General features: G+C 41.1%; 1 protein-coding gene across 3 annotated transcripts in view; it reads right to left on the bottom strand.

Moving 5' to 3' along the window:
* The window catches only part of KCNQ1 (potassium voltage-gated channel subfamily Q member 1), a 338669-nt gene that overhangs the window by 33274 nt on the left and 281253 nt on the right, over positions 1 to 24142 (bottom strand). The gene's annotated exons all lie outside the window — the stretch shown is intronic.

Below are 24142 nucleotides of genomic sequence, written 5' to 3'. Positions count from 1 at the left end.
CTTAACTACATCATACCTCAACCGATTCCCAAATTCTGAGAGAGTTCAAGCCCTAGTCTGGGTTGTCACCAATTCATACTTTAAAAAAGAGCATTTATTAAAATCACTGAAGATCTCTCCTCTGACTTCAATGAATTTTGAGTCAGACCTATAATCCATCAATCTCTGGTCTTCCCCCCAATCACAAAATTACCTGCAGGAATACATTTTTGCATTACAGGCCTCTGTTTAGCAGAGCACTGGCATGGCTCCACAAAGTTCACCTCAGAAATTATACAAGTTCTTACCTTTTTCCATCCTTTTATGTTAGAAGAGAAACACATTACTGAGTTCATGGCCCTCAGAGTAAGAGCTATGACATGCACAAAACAACAGTGTATTTACTTTTGGTATTGTAGATACTTTGAATGTTAGACTGTGAGAGAGACTGGGAGTGGGAGAGGGGAAGAGAAAAAACTTCCAGTGGTCTGAAATACATGAAGAAATACAATATTAAGAGTGGACTCTGAAAGTTAGTGTCTAGTCATTGTGGAAAAGTCTAAAGGTTGTGTATTTACAGGGATTTAAAAAAAAATGGTTCTCTTTTGAAGCTTTGGGGTTTTTTTTTTTGAATCTGTCAAAAGCTGGATTTGACAATCAGTCAGTCAATACAAGTGAATTGAGTTTCTGAAGTCAAATAGGCTGTGTTGGCACTGCACCATTTTTATGCAATAAACCATTACCAAATCTGTCACATTACATGTCACAAACCAAAAGCCAAAGCAAACCCTTGGGTGAAAGTGACTTTTCTTCAGTTGTGTTTTGTGCTAAGCTTCTCCTCCTTTCTTGGAATGTCAGTAAAGCCTTATAAACATACAAGAGCAGAAAGACTTGCAATTAATTACTGGGAAATGGGGATCTGCATCATTAATTCTTTTAATGGCAAGAACATACTAAATGCTTTCCTACACCTCATATGAACATATAACAACAGCCAATTGCACCACAACAGACAGGCACTATAACTTATTTTGGAGGATTTCATTCCTGTTTATCTGTCTCTCAAGACTCCTGCTTTGGGGGCTGGAAAACAGTGCTATGTTATCTTTATATTACTCAACAATTTAGTTTTCATTTCACCTGTTTCTTCCTGGAGTTACAGCTGCAGGCTCACAAAACTGCCTGAGCCTGAAGAGATAAAAATCAAAAAAATCAAAACCCAAAACAAACACCTCCCCCATCTTTGCCTCATTCTGAAATATCTGTTTGATAATAATGCAAATAAAGGGAGATAAATGTCTCCCATGAATACATTTTTTCTTTTCTCTCTGTGCAAATACCGGCAGTAGTGACAGATTTTATTAAACTGTGTTTTACAAAATTCAGTGAACAAAGTGACTTGGGCATCATTGCAGCTGAAGGTTTTGAGTCTTTTCATAGAATCATAAAGACTGGAAAAGGTCTTCAAGATTATTGAATCTAAATTTTGACCAAGGCCCTCAAGATCATTGAATCTAAGTTTTGACCTAACACCATCGTATCAACTACACTATGGCACTCACATCCAGTCCTTTCTTGAACATTTCCAGGGATGGTGACTCCACCACTTCCCTTGGCAGCCTGTTCCAACCCCTGACAACCCTTTCAGTGAAGAAATACAGTTAATAAGCATGCTTTCCTCTAGGCAAGAAGGAACAGATGCGAAATCCTCTTCCTTCTGCTCCTGAAGAAATGCCAGATCCGAGGTAGGAAATGAGCTCAGTTCTGCACCGGCATGCTCCACGTAAGTCCAGACACTAACCTCCTTTGTGACTGCACTGCCTGAAGTTGAAAAGTTTCATTTCAACCATAGTAGCCATTCCAGTTGTCATAAAATTCAGGGCACTGACTCATTCAAGCAACCGATGGCAGTTCCTTGCGGCAACATATGGCTCTTGGTTTTGGAAAGGAAATTTTAACATTATGACCCTCATGAGGGAAATCAGTCTGGCAGTCGAGAGCACCATTTCCTATCATTATGGGGTTAAGGACATACTAAGTGGGTCTCATGATCTATAGAAATCTCATTAAGTGGACATAGACATAAACATAGTAGTAATGAAATACTTCTGGTGGAAATGTGACAGCTCCAAGACACCCTATGTTTCCGCACTGATTATGATCTTGGAAAGAAACATCTGCTTGTCAAGGAAACCTCTTCCAAGAAAAGTGGAATAAAAGGTTATAAATAATTTAGTAATTCAGTGGTTTGATTAACACAACAATCACCATCACCAGTCATTGCCCCACCTGGTATGTCAGATGAAAGCTCAAACACAGTAGTTTCATAACTAAATGTAAACTTCCCAGAATCAATTTGTTTCAGTTCTTTTGGATATGACACAATTTCCAACAAATAATGGGGAATTACTAAAGAGAAGCCAAGAGCAATTTGACTTATAGCGGGGTATATTTTAAAACTTTCAGTGTAAAGAAATAATCAAATTCATAAGATTTCTGAATATTTCATCCTGACACAATTAAATCCTGGAGCAGCGGTGTATACTTGCTTGCTGCTTGCATTCCCTGTCCAGCTGGATGATTCCCTTTCTCCAGGAGAGTCCTGGGAGGTGCAGAAAGTTGGTACACCTGATTATACCATTATAGGGAAGTGCTGTGTGGAGGAAGCACAACCAAAATCTAATTATTATCTGTGGAGCAAACAGCTCCATAGCTGCTGCTGCAGCTGAGGGTGGAGGAAGCTGCCTGATGGCTGCTCCTGTGATGCCCCAAGCTCCATGGCACAAAGAACCTTCATACAGTTGCCTTTCCACACTTTCAGCCAGATCAGAGGAAGAACCAGCCCCAAAGGAGAAGTGCTGACTGGTTAAACATCACAACAGATGTTACAGGAGTTATTTAAAAACAAGAGTAATTAGAGGACACACAAAGACAATAAGAAATTATGCTGCTTTCAGAAGAAGCTGGGCAGCAAATGGCTTTCCTATCTGTTCAGGACACCAAATATTTTTTCTGTTTTCCTTTCTGCTGAGAACAACCTCAAAACCTTTCAAATTTGTGAACGTAAAGCCAGAGTGAGAATCTCAATCCCTTTCTCCCTGGGACAGCAGTCTACTGGTGAGGAAATTATAAAGTAGTGGGGAAGCCAGGCCCCATCTGTGCTCTGTGCAGTACCACCAAAGAACCAACCTTTTTTAATCCCAGGTGATGGCCCCAGTTATCGTGACATTACCTAGTAGCACAAGCTTGTCTTTGTGCAAAACTTTTGCTGGAGCAGAGATTTGAACCACAGCCTTCTCCAGTGCATGAGAACAGTACTGGCTCCTCTTAAGAGGTGAGATGAGGAGGTCACTTGCTTTCTGTTTTTCCAGGAATTCCAATCTGGGCCCTTGAATCATCTTCCCAATAAAGCTTTGTCAAAACTGGCAAGCTCTTGATCTTTTTTTTCCTCCTTATTTTCAGTTTTTACTAACTTACACTCTTCTAAGGAAGAAAAATCAACAATATGTTGCTGGAAAGTTTTTAAATGACTCTTGTTACAAAGCATGGCAGTGCCAAAGCCAGGAGCAGGACCTGGGGAGGCTGGTGAACGGTCACAGCTCTAATCACTCAGCTGTGTGCTTTCCTACTACTAATTTGTCATAGGAGAACAGATGGTGATGATGGTGCATGGGGCCAGATTCTTACACCTCTTTAACATTTACAACTTGCATTGCAACAGCATCTTTGGGACCTCAGGAAGCCTGGGGCCCTGTAATGTTAGGCACTGTACAAACAGAGAGTAAGATACAGCCTCTGCTCTTAGGAGCTTCCTGAGAGACTAAATAGACCAGACAGATAAAGGGGGGAGAAAAAGCAGAGAAGTGATTTGCCCAAGGTCACATAGGAAGAACTTGCAGAGCTCAGAGTAGGTCTCAGATCACAGGTCAGTATATTTCCACTTGTCCAAATCCTGTCTGCGAACAAACAGCTGTGACCATTAAATCACTTGCTGAGCCTTCAACAACTTCAGCGCAACTCACTGCTTCGGGACTACTCCGTGCATGTTTTCCTATAAAGACACCAGGAGGAGTTCACCAGCATGGCACGGATGGGTGTCTTTGCCGCTGTCCTCATTGAGGACATAAACAATCCCAGGGAAGCAGAAAAATGCTGTGCAAAAGGTGGGTTTTTTTCACATTAGAACAGCTTTGGATAGAAAGTTACATTATAATACACTGACACGGAGGACTAGAGAAAATGCCTGCTTCCAGCAGACCCCAAATACTGTATAAACTCATCTGGCCAAAGGCTGAGGCACCGTTTGCCTTGTGTTTTGCTCTTACACTAGATTCACTGGAGAGGTCAAATGCACTTTAACCCTTTCTATATCACGCATTCATAAAAATACTCAGCAGAAGCAGGAGTGTGTGCACAAAGCTTCCATCTTTTAAAGAATTGTTTTACAATTAAGGCATTATTTTTCATGTGGAATAACTGGCCTGTAATCTGATGTGAAGCCACAAATTCCAAACTGCAAGGATGTCCATTGTATTCCGGGATACATGTGTTCTACTCAGGCTGACAAAAATTATTATTTTACATCAGAATTTTAGTAAAGGTCATTTAACCACTGCTTTTCCAGAACCTCATGAAAAATTACATATATTCTAATGAACTCAAGTGTAGTTCAGATGTTTCACTGGAGGCTTGCTCTGTTCCATGCTGCTCAGTGCTGCAGACAGAGCAGTCAGCTGGATGGATTTCCTTTCTGATCAATCTGTCCTCTCTCATGTTGCAAGATAAAAAGGGACCTGAGGAATGGTGGTACCAAGGCCTGGACTCATCCTACCTAGAAATGGAATTGGTTTAGATGCCCATGGTGGTCAACGACCTGACAAAACAAGACACAGATATGCTCACTCTCTCTCTCTCTCACTCTTCAGAGTGAGCTTCCTGAATCTGGGAATCAGGGGTTGTTTCTTCATCTTCAAGTGAGGCAGTGCAGGTGAGGAGAGCTGCTGGTGAGGCACGGCCACCATCATCACCACGTTTCTCTGGAGCTGGGTTAGCTCCAGACCAGCTCTGCTCTGGACCCAAGGAGGGAATGCCACGCCTTAAGGGCAGGAGTGTGCTAAGTGCACTCCTGGAGCATATATGCACAGTTTGATTTCATTCATAACTCTCCCATGTTCCAAGACTGCTCTCAACAAAAACAAAACTGTAATAAATGGGGATTGTCAGATGATTGTTTCAAAAGTGCATTCCTGCTCTGAGCTAAAGCACCAAGGCAACCAGTGAGACCTACACTACACTAGAACCATTAATTTTTGAAAACCAAACAATATCAAGTAATTTAGCACTCAAATTGACAGTAGGTTTTTGCTAAAAGCAAAAAGCAAACAAAATCCAAATTCTTAATATCCTTAGGAGTGTTTTCATCACTCATTTAATTGACTTTCTCCCTAGAGCTTTTGCAATCCCACTCCAGTAAATTGTGAAGCAGGAAAGAGGATCTTCACTGTAATAAAGTCTGACAAGTTAAACTCTCCTAAACTCAGCAAGCAGAAAAAACTTAAACAAGATTTAAACCAACTGTATTAACCCAGGATACAACAAGAACAAAACACTCCAGTTATGGGTACTGGTAGCATGTCTTGTTGGGAAGTTTATGTCTCCATGTCATTATACATTGGACTGCTCACCCTAACGTTCCACTCAGCATGTCAAAAGCAACAGCAAGAGTTTACAAAAGACCTTTGGCTCTCAGTTAACAGAATTTTATTTCTTCTACATTTTGCCAGTTAGTGTTGCAATCCTTGCAATGTATTAGGCTATCACTAGACATTCCTGAATTCTTTTAAAAAGGACTGTTGTTGGCACTTGCTAGAAGGCAGCAAGACCCTTCTCTTCATGTAAGGACACTGCCACACATGTAGTGCAACTGCTGCACTTTCAGGCTGAGCATTCACCCTGTGCTCCACCTTGGGTGTACTTTTGGAGCACTTGGGTACCTCTAGTAATGCAGAAAATGACTGGTTGTGCATTGAGCAGCTTTTCCTGGAGCAAAATATTAAAGATACAGATTTTAATCTATAAATTTCTATGCAGCTAGGAGAAAAAGGGGAGGAAGACCGTATTCCGTAACTGCTTGCAGACCAAAAGGCAGCTGGCATCTGAGTTCTAGCAAGAAATGTTGAGCAGATTGTGGGTGCTGGCTATGGGGGCATTTTCTTGCTGGCATGGAAGCTGGGTGTTGATTCAGTGCTGGCAAAAGCTTTCCTCTGCACCCACAGAAGTTAAATCCTCTATCACCTCTCAACAAGTACATTATGACAGCAGAAGGCGTTTTTCATCTAGCTGATGACAAGGAAGCCTGTGAGGCTTTTTGAGGACCAGAGTTAAAGAAACACAACCTGATAATGCCTTCTGTTTCTCTAGGGTGATCCTTACCTTCACTTAATCTTGTTTGGGGAGTGGCCGAGATACCATGGTGAGCTGGCAGGGAGCTGTGCAGAGCTCCTCTGAGTGGGAGCAGGGAGGGCATGGGCGGGCAGGATGTCAGATGGGAGGCACCGCTCACAGACCGTGTCCAAATGACTTTACTTCCATCCTGTGCCACTGACACAAGGAAAGTGCCAGTATGGATTTTATATTTTCAGAATTTATGACATGCCTTTTTCAATTTAGGGAGGCAACAAAGAGATAGAGGAGAACCATCCTTTGTGATAAAGCATGGCAAGTCTCTCCAAGAGCAGTCACCTTGTGCTGGCTTAGAGAATACCTGGCAGACTGGCTGACATTTACATTAGAACATATAAAAAGTGACTGCAGGGTTGAATTTGATACATGCACACACATACCACTCTGGGAGCTGTGCTTCTGTGTCCACTGCTGTTGGGACCCAGTGAAACTACTTTCTGCAATATGTGGTTTAACTCAACAACAAGAAAGACAGACCTTGCAGGGGCAGAGCTGGGCCCAAGAGAAAGATCATGTGGCAAAACGCTGCCTAAAGGAACAAATCAGCCAACAGAAGATGAGATTAGTTTTAGTTTCTTCTGCTACAGTTTAATGTTTTCACCATACATCCTTGGGTGATTTAAGAGATCAACTGTATTTCAGGTGCAAAATTTCAGTATAATTTTCTGGCAAAAAATTGGGAAAAAGTTGTAATTAAAACTGTTGTAATTAAAAATTGATGCCTACAGGGAAATTTAGTTATTTGTCAAATTCAGCACTGAGGGATACAGCCTTTGTGTAAATCTGCTTTGGTTTGGTTTGTGGGCTGAGGGCTGGGTGTCCCTTGTTTCAGTTTGAGATTTTGACCCACAAACCACGGGGGAGCTGGATTTTCCTCACGTTGCCATGTGAATCAAGAAATCAGCTCCAGTCTGAGTGCAAGAGGGCCCAGTTTTGCTGAGCAGCCTGGAGAACAGTCGCAAAATTTTCCACACACCTGGACTGAGCTTTGATTCTGTAACAAAGCTGATAGCTGGCCAAGTTTCTCCTGGCTTTGTTGCTGGGCTTTTTGCACAGATCTGTTATTCACTGCATTATTTTTTTTCTTTCAAAACTGAACCATTAGGGAAAAAAGGTTTGTGGAGGGGGAGGAGAGAATGTAAAAGAAACCAGAGAGTGTGTTTGCCTGCAACAGGGAGAATGCAGCACTGAAGCAATCGGTATTACTGCACACACCGGCAGCCACAAACAGGCTGAGAGCTTCAAATGTAGGACAGCTCAGGGGAAGGGAGAAAAGAAAAGGGAAAAAAAGGAAAAAAAGATAGAAGACAGCAGGAGTGCTGTTTGTGTTGGCTGGTTAGCACTCAATCCCCACCTGCATTTGATTCTGCTCAGTCTCTGGACTCCTCCCCTCACTTTGGAGTCATAGCTATACAGGAAGGCAGGAGGGGAAGGGAGACAGAACACTTTGTACTAGCAGCCAGACCACTGTTTAACTTCTTCAGCCAAAAAACAAATATGAATATGGAAAGATTTTATGGTGAAATATATCAACAGACTGAAGCAGTTCTGAAAATCCTTCTAGAGTTGCTCATTCAAGGTTTTCAACCTGCAGACTTTTCTTGTGATTAATCCCCGTGTTTGTTTTGTAGTAGTAGTACTAAGTATTTACCAAGTGATGTGAACTGTCAGTTCTGCCATAGAGAATTCTGTCTGCTGGGAGTATTTTGTGGCCTTCATAATTTGCACTTATATCCAGCCCTTGTTGCTTTTCCAGTTTCACTATGGTTTGAAAATGAAACCCAGAAAATAACCCCTGTGCTTACTAGCAAAGAAGCCTGGGTGTTGAGCAGTAGGAATACAGCAGCCGTGAGCATTTCAAAATGCACAGAGCAAGGAAAACTTCTGTTGCAAACTATACTTCCCTATGCATGGTAAAAATTAAATCACTCCTTTATTTACTTACAAAAATTATTTTATGTCAGACTGCTTTTGCAGATATTCTCCCTCTAAATTCAGAGTATATTTTAGCAGCCCAAATGCTGTGCACAGGCCTTAAGCGTGCTGAACCTGGCAATATGCCCCCAAATTAGGCCGTGCTGAACAGACAGAACAACAGGAATCTTCCTCCCTTGTGCCATAAGAGATCTCAGAAATAAAAGTTCTCTTTTTTAAATTGGAGATGCTTCACATAAAGAGACATCAGAAAGTAAACTCCTGATAGCACCTGATGGTGCTATAGCAAGCACTTCTTGTGAACCAGTAAGTCTGAGAAACTGACAAAACCAGCTAGAGAATAACAAAGTGCCTCTGCATCCACAGGCATCACATCCCTGAAATAGCCTGATGTCTTCTAAACCCTTGGAGATGGTTAACCAGCATCAACTTTCCATCTCACCCAGAAAAAATTACAATTGGAAAGCTTGAGCAAAACAGATTCGGAAATGTAAAAAGCAGTTTTCATTTTGTACAAAAGTCTGACACTGTACATGACACTTGAAAGCAATTGCTTAAAAACTGTTGAAAGTGAATATCTAAATAGATATTCTACTACAACTTTTCAGCCATCCTGTGTATTATAATTATTAATTAAATTAATTAAAGCGTTTTCATTGTTTTATTCAGACGTGAGAGAGGGAATGGCACTCTTCATTGGAAGCTGCAATGTTAAATGCTAAACATTTGGAAAGGGGGAAACACAACATTAAGGTAAGAGTTAAACAAAAGCAAAAAGTTATAGGAGGAAGCATTAAGACCAATTCAACATGCCTTTCTCATTCCCATCTCCTCCTGCTTACCAGCACAGGGAAGATTGCAAACAGAGGGGTTAGGAACCACAAAAAACACTCCTGATCTCTGAGTCACTCCTGAGTCTCACAGAGAAGTGTTGCAGAATATTGCCATATGTACTGTATTGTTATCCTTAAGGTAACATCACTGGCAAGGTGGATTTCCACCCAAATACCATGGATTTTTTTTCCCGTGTCATTTTAGTCCTCTCCAGCAAATGATCTTTCTGAAAGTGTCAACACAGATGTGTATTTTAGAGCCAGTCATACTGATGCTTTTTATAGTCAGCCGAGAGAAACAGGCAGCTTGATTGTAGTCCACACTATTTGTTTTAGATGTCTGGTTTAGGATGAGATGCATCATGCTCTAGATACGAATTTTCTTCCCCCCAGTCCACCTCCCAAAAACACTGAGTCTAGACTGCTAAGATCAGAGATCAACACTTAGAGTAAAATACCCAAAGACTCAAGATGAGTCACCTTCCCTCTGGCTTGAACCCACTGCCCTGCTGCAGTGAATGAGATTCTGCCACTGACTCTGATGAAACCAGTATCACACTTATCATTGCTCTGTCTCCATTTCAGCCCCACTGCCACACCATGCCACATCACAGTCACCAGACCAAGAATCAACAACCTTTGGAGGCTGGGCTTTTCCATTTGGGAAGATAAGCTCCCTTATCATCCTGACGGGAACAAGGATAAGCTGCTAGGGGTAACAACTTGCCTTGGCTAAAGCAGTGGTTCCAACAGACCTGGACCTCAAAGGGAGGCAACAATAGGGGGTCAATGCCAAGGTTAAAACATCACAGGTCTCAAAAACAATTATCCAAACCTTTACATCTCAGCTGAAACTGAAAAAGCTTATGGTGGTCATCCCTTTTCTTCCCTGTTACCGGAACACTCACCAATACTACTTTCTAATATCTCCAAGAATCTGGCTTTTGGTAGTTCTTTAACTGGAGCAGATTAAATGCAGCAGTGAAAGACACAAATGTGGACAGCCATTTTTGTGACAGCTTTCCAAAAAACCATGAAGACAGTGTAATTTTTCTCCAACTAAAATATCTATTCTTATTCTCCCCAAAATTCATTATCAAAGCTTTTGTGGATGGGATTGAATGTAAGAAATTTGTGTAGACTGAAGTCTAAGGAAAAACCTAAGGAGAGTTGTAAGAAGAAAAAATGGCTTTCTAATGAAAAAGTTTGACACAGTATTCAGGAAAGAAAAGTTATGGGATCACAGTAATTCAACATTTTCAGTCAAAATTTCATGGCCTTTCACTCAGTTAATTATGCTTTAAATTGCCCTAGATGGTGCCAGAAGCAGTCTTAGAAGTAGAAGAAAGGATGATAATAACACCAGTTTGGTTTTGTGGAGCCTTCATAGCTGGGTGGCACCTAAATAAAAACATCTAAAGTGCCAGAAGCCAATTTGCGGTTTGGTTTTGGATTAATTTACAATTTGGTTTGGTTTTCCAACAGATCTAAGTATGATTGGGGTAGGGTATGAGAACACAGAACCCTCTTATTTCTGTGAGGTGAGCAAGGCTTATGTTTCACCATCACTGATTTGTGGTTAGCCTCTTCTTTTGGCTATTAAATTGAATCGAGATTACAGAACTGCTGTTTGCCCAAGGCACTGCTAGAGTCAAAGATGCTCTGCAAATGTACACATCTAGGCTTGTGCAGATGTGACTGCAGAATCAGGCCCAGAATTTGGATAGCCTTTAAGCGTAGAACAGAATATAGTGACGTATACTAAAATACAAGACTAGTACCTTAAGTAAGTGCTGACCGTGTTAACAAGGAGAAGTCATTCAAAATACCCTTTTAAGTCTTCCACAACAAAGTGGTTTCAGTGCACAGCTTTCTATCAAGAATTTGCAGGTAATGAAATTGGGGGGAGTACTGACAGCTATACGAGCATTTAAGCCGTAAGCATTTATAAGAGGCTTAAATGAGGAAAATTAAAATTAGAATGGCGTAACAGAGTTAAGTTTAAAACATTTTGACAATGTTTTAAATATGAATAAGATCCTTATGATTTATGAAATCCCTTAAGATGACTGGAGTATGAAAAATGACATGATAACAACATGCCTGGTTCTAGGGTTTCTTTATGCTGGAAGCCATACGTGTAGGGGCACATACCAACTTTCTAAAAACATAACTAGGTCAGGTTACACAACTCTCAGAAGAAGAGAGGAAGTAGCTATTTTTTATTGTATTTAGATCTGCTTTGATTGTCCTTGTGCTGCATCTTCTTCCATCTTTCTATTTAAACTGAGGACTCCAACAGGTCTTTTGACAAGGCAAGGTCTTTGGCAAGAACCTGAACCTTGATACTTTTTTTTTGTTTCAAAATACATGTGTAGGGATACATGTGAGAGAGCATCATTTCTATGTTTTAACACACGCACACAGACAACTTACTGCATGTTCATGGTCTCAAGTTTCCCAGATAGTCTTTTTCTAAATATCTTAAGGACAACCACAGGATTGAAACCAAGTTTCAAAGAAGGATCACAGAATTTATTAAGGGAGAGAGGATGCATCCTGTGATAGGAAAATAGGAGAAGTTGACTTGTTTAGCCTCATAAAGGAAAGGCAAAGAAAAGATATCATGGCCCTGTGTAACTGTGACCATAGAGCATTAAGATCAAATTGCAATAAACTGGTTATGAATAAATGTAGTTGAAGTTAGAAAAAGGTTTTTAGCTGTCTGAAGAGTGAAATTCTGTAAGCTGCTTACACAAGGCTCATGGTGACAGGTTGCCTAAATGGCTTTCAGATGGATTTTGAGGGGATTAGGGAAGGGAATGATTAATTTATACAGAGAAATGCCCAGAAAGTGTGTTCTGATGCAGATCTGTAGGTATCCAGCATATTGGTACATACAAGGGACTTTGAAAGGGGAATGTATCTGTTTGTAGTGCAGTTACACCAAACTAACTTCAAGCTAACTTCATGCCTTGTGAAGAATTAATCACCCTGCTGCCCTTGTTTGTGGTATTTTCCTTCCTCTGCTGAACAACTGGATACTGCAGTAAGATGCAGGCACACTCATGCTTCAAGGCATTACATTCCCTTCAGCATCTAGTTGGCACTCCCCACTGGCACTCACAGAACAGCACAAACTTTTCTGTCAGGTCATACTGGCAAGTCCTTTACTGGGTTTCCCTATTTCCTCAGAAGCAATGGTTATTAGTCAGCTTTCTCTCCACCTGGGAGCTGTATTTCGCACACAATCTCGTTTTGCAATACCCTTGATCTCTCCTGTTATGCTCCTATGGCACATTATAGAATGACTTCTGACCTTCCACTATAAGTATGTATTTTTAAAGGCTAATAAGTAGTATTTTGTGTGCTGTGATTGCAGGAATGAAAGATCCGTGAACTGGGCATCTGTCTCATGGTTGCAGCTGTGGGAGATCAGTCGCAAAGGCAGTAGGTGGCTCTTTCTAGCCTGATGCTTCTAAATACAAACTATTATAAAAGACCTGCATGCTCATGAACACAGGGACTGGAAAAAAAAGTCAACAGACAAGTTCTTTTTGGCTTGGGTAGCATTTGATAATTGCATTTGAGAAAACAGTTGAAAACAGGTTTAGCATGGATTCATCAGAATTAAGTAGAACATTCAGTTCCTTCCTCACTTTGGCCTCTCAGAGGGCAATTTTCATCCCAGACATTTCAGAGCCTCAGTTTTGAAATGCAAATAAAGGGAGATAAAACAGACAGCTATCTGGCAGGCAAGAAATACAAATGGAACAGCGATAGGAAGTAGAAGAAGGTGAGAGAAGTCTGGTTTGGGAAGAGAAGAAATGAGACTGGAACTGCAGTACCCTGAGGTATGGAAAAGCCAGGAGGGCTCTGGCATTTTGTGATGTAACTCTAGTACAAAAATACCCTTTCTGAATCTTCAAAGAACCAGAGAAGCTGCAACTAGTTATATTCAGAGATACGCTTTGAAACAGGTATGTTCATTTTAGTGTTAGAAGAAAGCAACTGAGAGATTTTCCTACCGAGACACGAAAAACCCACCCAAAGCAACAATCAGAACTCAGAACCTTTTTCTCTCAATCCCATATTTACTCCTCTAGTGGACACTGTTTAATAAGAGCAGATGCACAGTAAATGCTAAAAACCACCTTTCCTCTTTTTTTCTTTTAAGAGGCAAGACCCATGGACATCTGTATTCCAGGGAAACATTACCCCTGAACAATTTCTGCAGCACACATTTATGTCTCTTGGGATGAGAACTTGCTAAAGCTCTGGGTAGGCACTATGAGGGTTTCCCTCTCTGTGACAGCACACTGTCATTGCCATCAATAAACCGTCCACGGAGCTGCCACATGTACAACAGCGCCTTCTGCCTTCAGAGCACCACCTTGCCATCCTCATCTCTTTTGAGGGGAATTGGGTTGGATACAATGGTCAATCCTTTCTCTGTGCTTCACTTTCTAGCTTAAAACCCAGAATAGTGACCACCTAACTGCACTGTGGAAGGAGATGTGTAGAATGTATTAACAGGGAAAGAAAAATGAAAGAAAAAGCTTGCAGATTCCCCAGGTATTAGGGTGGAAATGGAGTGGATGCTAACTTGGTTACAGCTCTTTAATGACTGAATAAATGGCAGTAATGAGGCAGTTCCAAGGTTTATCAGATGACTGCATTCATTTGCTCTAAATATCATATTTAGTGATTTGTGCTGATTCGTCAGTTTGTGGGATTAGTTACAGTTCATTGTAAGTTCTAACTGTATTTCCATGTATTGTGCTAAGACCTGATTCAAGAGTAGTTTTATTTGATAAAAACCAGATGTTCTTAAAAGAGACTCTCTCCTTCACAGTACAAAACATTATTCTTAGCAATTGTATGTACCTTACAAAATTAATAAGCACAGCATCTCCCTGCGTGACATATGACATTATTATATTTTTCCCTGTTGAGGGACTTTTAAGCTGTTGGGGTCATGACCCCTGTGCCTTATGAGAAATGGAGAAGCACATGGTTCCAATTTTATCTTCAACCCTGCCCTGCTGCTGACATGTATGTTTACAATATGGTTCATCTGTTGACCCTTCACTCACATTTAAAATATTGGCTAACATTTTTTGGTCCCAATCTCAATGGTGCATGGCGATTAGCTTTTAAGACCAGTTGTTTTCTTTATTGCCTTTTGACATGCACATCTTATCTGAAAGCCCTTGACTGTTTTTCTAATTTGAAAACACCACCAGCCATGAAACCAACTCCAGTTTGTCTGGATGCTTCTGCTCTCATTACGACGCTGGGCACTTCCGATCTTTAAATACACAATATCGCCCCACTTGCTGAGGAGATGGGAAACATCCTGCACTGCTTTGAGAGATCCCTGAGGAGCTGCCTGGCTCTAAGCCTGCTCTTGGCCGCCCTTCAGTCCTGGGCTGAGGTGGGTCAGGGTGAGCTCAGCCTGACGCTTCTCCTGGGGAACATGGCCTGTCCCCCAAGCTCTCCTGCACGAGACTCCCTGGAGGCAGCAGCTGGATCACGCTACAGGCGAGTCAAGAAGAAAACTCTTCCAGAGAAACCAGCCCTTTTCCCAGTCAGGGCTGGGTGCTGAAAGAACACACTTTCACTTTTCAGCATGAAGAGAAAGAAAGAACAATCAGCTAAAACTGACTTTTTGAAGGGGGGGGGGGGGGGGGGGGGGGAGGGGCTAAAAATTGATAAAGCTGCTTATTCTCCACTCCATTTTTCCTTACATCAAAAGAAAGGTGAAGGAAAAAGGAAAGAAGTGGAGGAGGAGGTATCTCATTTTAATTTCTTTTTAATACAGGGAAAATTTGAACTGGAAAAATAAGAGTATTTTCCTTTTAAGTTAAATGACAGACAATTTAGAAAGATGCCTTTAGGACTTGAATTTTTTCAAGTTTTTCTTCCCTTGTTTTAAATGATATTTTAAAATTTTAAACAACATAAAATGTGCTCTGATAGAATGACTGTGAAAAGAAAAAAGAGCACTTTCACTTATACAAAAGAAAATTATTTGCTTGTTTTTTTTCACCCTACTGTATGAAATGATACCTTATTGAGTGAGCTCATATATGCCTTAACTTAACTGCATAATAGGGCATCACATTCCTCGTTGCACAGTTCAAAATATTTTCATAATTCTGAAGCTTGGCACTCTCAGTTTTCCTATAATCCACTGTCCCAGGAGATATTTTCAATGTGCTTATTGATGTATTTGGCTTCCCATAAAAATTCTGTAAATAACTCCCAGGCTTGAAATTTACCAAGCCTTTTATGCTGCTAGAGACCTTCAGAAGTGTTAATGCCTCCTTTTCAGGGAGTGAGAGCACGGTCTCTTTTCAGTGGTTGTTATGAGAAGATATTTCAGTGACAACCAGGCAGGTTCAGGATCACTGTTTCCTGGAGGAAGGGATATGGATATTGCAGGCTCTGAAAACAACTACTTCCTTCGGGTTTCAACCATCATATGTGTCCTCAAAAACCTTGAGAAAGGCCGAATAATGACAGAGAGAAAAATCCTTCTGACATCTGTAGGCTAGAGCCATTGCTTTGTTCTGTGGAATGAACTGGCAGAGAACGCTGAAGCGAGATGCTGTCCTTCCCCTTATGAGCACAGAAGTGCACCTCGACACCACAGAGACATTGCTGTGTACAGCTATAAGCTCAGGATAACTGCAGAGAGATTTCCTGTTCTCTGTGTTTGGGTAACCCCATGCACTCCCAGGTAATTTGGCTACACACACATACAAATATCCACATATATATTTGTTTAATAGCAAACCGATGTATTCCCAAGCTATCTTGTGAGAGTCCAGTCCATAAATAATCCTGTTAAAGTGTTGAAGTCTTTGCTGTTCACAGGGAGTTGATATTAGCTGGAGAACCAGACCTTAAAATTGTCTTCCTTCATCACTCCTGTAATTCCTTTAATCTTCTTCCTTTTTTTTTTTTCCTTTTCATTTTTCTTGATGGCTCCAGTTCCAGAACAGCAGATATTGGCCAAGAGACTTGGCAACCCTGTGTCTCAGGAGCTGATGCCAATGGCAGTTGGGGGTGCAGCACTGGTGTTCAGCATAATTGGCTCTTTTCCTCTGGGTAATAAAGACATCATACTGCTTCTGCCCTCCCATCCCCATAACCTCTGATCCGGGATGTGAAGTCTCTGGAAATGAAACATGGAGTATCTCACTGCTGCATAAAATCAATCAAAGCCAGTGCCACCAGGGAGGCTGTTACTTGCCATGTTGGCAATTCACTAATCGCCTCCATTATCACTCTGGCAAGGAGGACAGATGGATGCAGCACTCCTGAGGTATCTGCAAACTGTGGTCCATTTCCACATACAACTACTTCTAAGAACTTCTAACATAGCCCATCTTTTCTTATTTGCATCTTTGATTCATGCAGGATTTAAAACTGCATCATTAGCCTGTTGGATCTGTGCCAGTTAGGCATGACAAAGCTGCATTTTCCCCTTCAATAGTTGTGCGCAAGTCAGGTTTTGAAGGGAAAAAACCAAACCATAAATTCACCAGCTCAAAATTATACCGTAGCTTATTAATATGTCATTTTAGGAGGTTGGATTTCCTGCCTTCATCTCTACCAATACATAGCAGTGCAAGTAGAGTACTCGAAGCTTTCTTACTGCCTGCTTGCCCACAATTCCTATAACCTTGTGACAATGAAGAGCAGAGAGACTTGCTTCACAACACTATCAGTAATGGTCAAATAATTAGAACATGGCCATGCAATTATTCTTTATGTCCTTAAAAAAACGCTCAGCAGCAGTCAGGCGTAGTGATCAAACAGCAAAGCCTTTCATACTGTACCTTTTCCATGATTTCTGACCTCACTGAGGAAATACTCGTATTTTATCAATAAAGGAAAAGACAAAAATTTTTTCCAATGTGACAACTTTTGCAACATGACAATGAATGACTTAGTACAAGAAAATCTATTATGTCTCAGCATCAGCTTTCTCCTATTTGCTTTCCACCCCACTCCCACAACCATAATTTAATGGATGTTTTACTTTTCGTGCAACAGTTTACAACGCTGACACCACTTCCTAGAACAGTTCTTGGGATCGTGCAACTTTAAATTATGGAATACAGAAAAATGACACCACTGGCTACTTCTCCTAAGGCCTTTCTTTGTGCTAGATCTTTGCTCTGGATCCAATACAAATCCTTATTTTTTGGTGCCTGGAAGAAGAACAGATTTTTAACCTTCTCCTAACAACCTGAGCATGCAAGTCACCACCTAGGGCCCTGCAAGACCATTGAGGGCCTTCACAGATGGCTAAGATATAGAAGGAGAGGCTGATGTACATGAAAGCTATCACTTCTGTCCTGTGAACAAGGCTACCGCCATGCCTGGTAGACCGGGGTAGTTTGCAAAATGTCAAAGAGAGTTGTCTGCATAAACTGAGTAAAGACATTACACAAGAAAGCTTCTTGTTCAGTCAATACATAAAGGGTTAAGACTTGTCATTCTGTTTTTCATGCACTTTTGACAACTTCTCATTACTACAAGCCTCCTCTCTGCTCCCACTGCCAGTCAAGAAGAGGATGTACATGACTCCTAAAAGCTGCTGACCTACTTAATTGCCTCTTGGCCATGGCTGAAAAGTACTTCGGCCTGAGGTACTGAGCTAAGATCAATACAAATACCAGAGGTTCAGCCACATTGCTCCATCCTGTGCAAGAGCATTGAAATGTATTTGACCCTCCAAATCAATTAAACTTGATTATTTCTGATTCCTCTGACACATGTGGTATCCTCACCATTACTTCAGCGCTTCTGACCTGCTCCAGCTCACCGTTCCTCCTCCTCTCCCTGCCTGATTTTCAACTGATATTCTGTCTGTGAAGGGACCCTGACCCTCTCTTTACTTTATTTTGTAAAAACTTAGTGAGAAGAGGGCTGGGCCTTGAGGTACTACCATGACTCAAATATTATGATTACTATTAATAACAACATGAGCAACAAGAATAGGCATATATGTCACATTAATATCAGAAGCACTGTGTTGACAGCTTCACTTATGCAGAGGTAAACACTGATGTTTAAAACCATAAAAAGCAAGGCAATGTCAAGTGTACACTGACTTAAAAGAAGCTTTAACTGTTACAGCACTGTGGAAGACATAACAAGAAATGCTTCAGATACTACATACATACAGATTCATGCACACATGTATTTCATCCATTATTGGGTAAGTGATTTTCACACAAATCCTTTGCTGAAGTTCAGAAAACCATTGAGTTTTCTGTTTACTCAGATAAAAGTTACAAAACAGTAACTCTACTGAGGGTGATTTCAGCAGAGAAAGGAACTCTACAAAGAAAAAAGCACTTTTAAATTCTAACTGTAGCAGATGTTGTTTTGGTCATTTCTAGCTGGCTGTGAAGTTAGAGCCTCAGAACTGTGGTTTCATATGTGGTTCAAGCATTGGCTGCATTTATGCTAGGAGAAAAAAAAAAGGATTGTTGCATGCAGGATCTGGCATGCATTGTTCAAAAAAAAAAACCAAACAAAAACCCAAACCGTGTCTGTCTTCAATTATTTTCCATTACAGCATTGTCTGCATATAATTGCTCCATGTTTTCCATTAAGGAGTGCCAAATAAATGAGTATGTTCGAGTATAGGATGTAGAAATTCCACTGGTGATCCTGCCCTGTATCAGTAAGTAAGATGAAACACAATCCCCCTTGACCCGTGTGACATTTTCATACAATTAATCTGTGTTTTTCAAGTGTCCAGCATTATTTACCATATGTTCCATCAACAGCTGAGACAGGGGACTCAGAGAAAATCCAGGCAATGCAAAGTTAGACAGTGCCTTCAAAGAGGTCTTAACTGAGGCCAAATGGTCAAATGCCTTGTAAATGGGCTGTTGCCAAAACATGCAAACAGGATTTTTGTGTTTTTGGTCTTGTTTCTAACATTTGAGAGATCTACATATCATAGAGTATTTTTTGTGTATGTAAGTAAAGCACTTTCACAGGTTTCCACAAAGATCAGGCCCCCCACAGCGATTTTGTTGCTCCCCAAAATCATCCTTTTTATCATCCGTCTTTCTGCAACAGGCTTTGTCTGCTTCTACATTCTGGCTACATGGATCAGACTCATTAGGCTGGGGACAAGAGGAGCCCCCAGGAGCTGACACCTGGGGATCCCTAGCAGCCTCCCATCTGAGCAGGGCTTGGGCATCCCTTCCCAGAAGCAGAAGGCATGCGGGAGCAGTGCACACCAGGAAGCAGACATTGCCAAACAAGATGCAGGGTCATTTCTAAGAGGTGAGGATCCAGGAGGCACATTGTCATTTGCCAGCTGTTAATGTCCTCCTGCACACAGCAGGTCCTGGGCTCAGCTCAGCTACAGTGAAGGTTTGTCTTTTTGCACCAGTACTTATCAACACCTTTAATCAGAAAAAATAGTACGGGGCCCAGAATAATTCCATTGTACAGCAGGAGTTAATATAACTGGCCTATAGCACACATGTGGCTACTTCTGCCAAGGGGTCTCAGTAAGCAAATTGGTCAGGTTTGGCAGTTCATAAATAAGCTGTAATTATCCACTGGAAACAGCATAATTACACTGTAACTACAACACAGCATTACCATTGCCTTATTAGTCTGTCCAAGCTACTGAGATATATACATCTAAACAAAATAAATCCATGATCTTCACATTGCTGAGGCTGTGCTACTGCCTCCTTTCCCTTTTCCTCATCAGTGCACTGCCCCCACCCCAGCAGTGCTAGCTGTAAACTCGAGACTGCACACTCTTGGGTATAGCCAGCTGTGCTGCTAGAGGGGAAATCTGAGCATATGCACACTCCAAAATGAAACTCAAATAACAGCAGAGAAAACAAAACAAAGCTGCTTGTGTAAGAGAAAACACAGTCACACTCTTTCACATTAATGAGGGAATGATGCCCAAGTGGAGTCTGACACTGTCACAGGAACATCTGCAGAAGAAGTTTTTAAAAGGTCAAGAAGTTATGATATGCAATGGAAAAATATTCAACTGCTATCTGAGCTATTCTTAATTGAACTTGACAGAAGACGTGTGCACTGACACTACAAGGATATTCAGAAACTGAAGCTGGATCAGCTTCCTAACGGAGCAAGAGAGAAATATATCAACTGTTAAAGAGGTTGAACTTTCACTGGAACGGTTGGGTTTTTTTTAAAAACATGATGAGATGAGGAACAAAAGCAATTACAGCACACATTGAACAGAATACATTTTAAGTACAACTGCTAATTCTTACTCATTTTGAGGGGACAAACTACTTTTTTTGAGGGGACAAAAACAAAAATACAAAATAAATGGAGTTTTTAACCTAGTTAATGATTGTAGCTGATTATTTGGTTAATACAAGCAATTGATTTTTTTGTTCAGACTACATCCAAAAACCAAGTGATTAGCCTGAAAGCAAAAAGCCATTGTGCTAAGAGAGCAGACTTTTTTTGTTACCAGTACAACAGCTTTCTGTGTGCTGTGGGCTTCTTCAGGCAGGGTAACTGCCTTCTATGCCTTTAAGTAACTCCTAATGGGCTCCTGATGCTGACTGAATCCTAGAAAAAAGAAACTACACAGCCTCCCATCCTCCCCTCATAAAACAAACAAACAAACAAACAAACACCCCAAAAAACCATATGTGTATATATATATAAAAATCTATTTGATCACAAGAATCTACTTCAAAAACACACTCACCCTGCAAAATGGAACCAAGTCCTATTCTCCTGCCCATTTCACATACAGCTTGCATCTAGTTAGCAGCTAATACCACATTCCTTAAATATTTTCCTCTCCAGAAAGAAGACACCTCCAGCATCAACTTTCTTTAGCCCATACCATAGTGAAGTAGCCTTTCCCAGAGCTTTTAATTCTACCTCAAATACTGTATTCTGTGAGCAATCTTTCCCACTAGAGAGGAAAACTACTGGCACTGCTCAGCATGTGGGGATGCATGCCAAGTGCCTGGTATGCTTGGTACTGCCTTTGGTGGTAGGTGCTTGCACCTGCACAGTCTTGTAGTAATTTATTCTGAGAAAGGGGTAAAATTTGGATGTAGTCTGAACAAAGAGTAAAACTGTGGTCTAATTGAAGTTAAAGGAATGTTTTCTTTAAGTTAATTTACTCACATTTGGATTGCCCAGTCCCAAAATGGGAGTAACAGAAATCAAAGGGTGGAAGTGTGACTGACACGTTTTGCAAAACAGCACATGCAAATGAGTCTGACTGAAATGCAGAAGGGGTTCCACAAGCAGCATTCCCTAACATGTCTGAGCTCAAACCTGATCTTCAGAATATGGGATTGGAAAAAAAGAAGTAAGGAACTATGTAATCCATAGTGACCTAAAGAAGAGTAAGAACAAAAGCCCCAAGTTTCCCACAGTAGGTGGGACAGAAGGGAAGTAAAACATGTGCTTCCTTTTACCCCTAGCTCTACCAGTACCTTTCCATGTCTTTTCTGCATGTAGGAACTGCATGTGTAACTGGGAAGTAATAATTTTCTACTGCATGCCTTTTCAGCAGCTGTTAGGACATCTGGGTAGAAACCCATCTGGTGCTTAGCACAGCAAACACCACCATGAACTTTCAAAGTCCCCTTCCTTTTGCAGTTACATGAACATGAAACAACAGCAAGGCTCTGACATAAGTTCTGCTTCCAGGATGGGAGGTGGGGGGAAAATAAGGAAGATTTTTCAACATGGAGCTTCAGAAAACATCCTGACTCCCTTCAAAGTCTCAGGGACAAACTTTTGACTCCCCAAAGACAGCAGCATCTCCAAAGAAGTATAGAGAGTTTGATTTCATCCCATCCCATCCCATCCCTTCCTGGGTATTTTTCCATTAGGGTTTTGCACAGAGCCTGCGGGATTAGGGAAGTGCCAGCTCTGAGTCTGTCAAGTTCTGGTTCTGTTTTCAGTAGTTATATATATTGTGCTCTGTGTTGAATTAAAACTACAGTAAAAGTCCTCTCACTTGTTACTGTATTTGTGTAACGCTCAAATTAGATGGGAAGAGTTATTTGGGAGAAACTAATCCAATGCACATCCAAAACCACATCAGGTTTTAATACAGCAGCGATCTGCTAAAACACTGCATGGTCAAGTGGGGAAATTCAGCCAGATATGTGTTACTCAATGTCAAAGACGGGCAGAAATGGTGCTTCTGACTTATCAACTCCCCTACTGCACAGGACAACAACAAGAATTCATAAAAATAAGTGTGAAAATCTTTTCTGTAGGATGATAGCTTAACACGATTTTGTGCTTCAAATGATTCATTTGCTCCCTTCACATTCACGGTGGAAGTCCTGGCATCGGAGAGGTGAAATGTTAGGAGGCAGATGGGATATGCAAGAGCTACAGCTGTGTGTCACTAGAAGAAGGAGGATCCTGTTTCAGGTTCCTGAGCTGTGAAAGAGCCATGGTTAGAAGACATGAAGAGGAGTTTATAGGTTTCTTGGTATATTTTGGCCCTTCATTTTCTGTGTATGTGTAGCCTGGCCTATATAATTTAGATGAGGTGCAGAGTACCATGGAACTAGTTGCTACAAGAGATGCTTCTAACAAAGGATCTGTTAATCAATTTACTATTTTGAGCTAAAAAAAGATTTGCTCCTTTTTTTTCAAGAGCAATGTGGATTGCCTTGTGTACACACAAATGATTTGCATTGCCCTCACAGGAGTCAGGTATGAGGTGTTAAAAAATTATCCTTAATATTTACATAATATCTATTACAATAATTTTTGATGTTTCAATTGGTACTTAATTACCTTTCATCTTTCATCATTCATAAGGAAGTGGAATGGAAAATCTACCTCAACCCTGGAGGCATGGATACATGAGTTGCAAGGAAAAACAACCTCAAAAGGGGGTTCTTCCATAAAAATTGCTGCTCATTTGGGCCAAAGGGCATGACACTGGATGGGTACATTGCATCCCCTACCATGCACCAGCCTGTGGGAAAATGGAATGATATAATGGACTGTTAAAGACTACACTGAGAGCAATGGGTGTTGGGACATTCAAACATTGGGATACACATTTAGGGAAAGCCACCTGCTCAGTCAACACTAGGGGATCTGCCAGTTGGGCTGGCCATGCCCGGCTCAATTTATTACATACTAAAGTGCCCTGTAGCGCACATAAAAAATATGCTGGGGAGGACAGGCTGGGTTATTCCTGTCAGGCAAAGGCAAACCCAACCATGGGATTGCTTTTTCTCAGGGACCCGGATGCACGTCATGGGTGATGCAGCAGGACGGGGAAGTCTGATACGTTCTTTCAGGGGATTTGATTCTGGGTGGGAATAGCCAATGATTTGAATTGTATGATGTTAATTCTATATAATAATATATGTAATCCCTACTATGGTTGCTACATGCAGTATCAACAGCATTACAGTCACAATTGCCCAGATTAATGAAGAATGAAATTTGAAGAAACTCTGGCAATAATAGAACCACATAAGCACAAAGGTGATGGAACCAGAACTGGCTTCAGCATGCAACGATCCAACACCATAGACCAGTTCTCCTGCCCTTTGGGCTGCTATGACAGAGGGATCCCAAAGTCTTTGACTAAATAAACTCAATGGACATCTTAAAGGTATGGCACATAGACAAAGGGAACAATACCTGTGTGCATATATCCAAAGGCAGGGAAGGATGCAGGGGAAAGTGTGGGCCTGGGCATGACAATAAATGGTATAAAATAAGGGATGGGTGCTGTGTTGGTTTCAGTTGGGATAGAGTTAATTTTCTTCCTAGTAGCTGTTATAGTGCTGTGTTTGGGATTTAGGAGGAGAATAATGTTGACACACTAATGTTTTAGTTGTTGCTAAGCAGTGTTTACACTAGGTCAAGCACTTTTCAGCTTCCCG

This window comes from Corvus hawaiiensis, chromosome 6, assembly GCF_020740725.1.
Source record: "Corvus hawaiiensis isolate bCorHaw1 chromosome 6, bCorHaw1.pri.cur, whole genome shotgun sequence".
NCBI lineage: Eukaryota > Metazoa > Chordata > Aves > Passeriformes > Corvidae > Corvus > Corvus hawaiiensis.
This window is presented reverse-complemented; position numbering and strand designations above follow the sequence as displayed.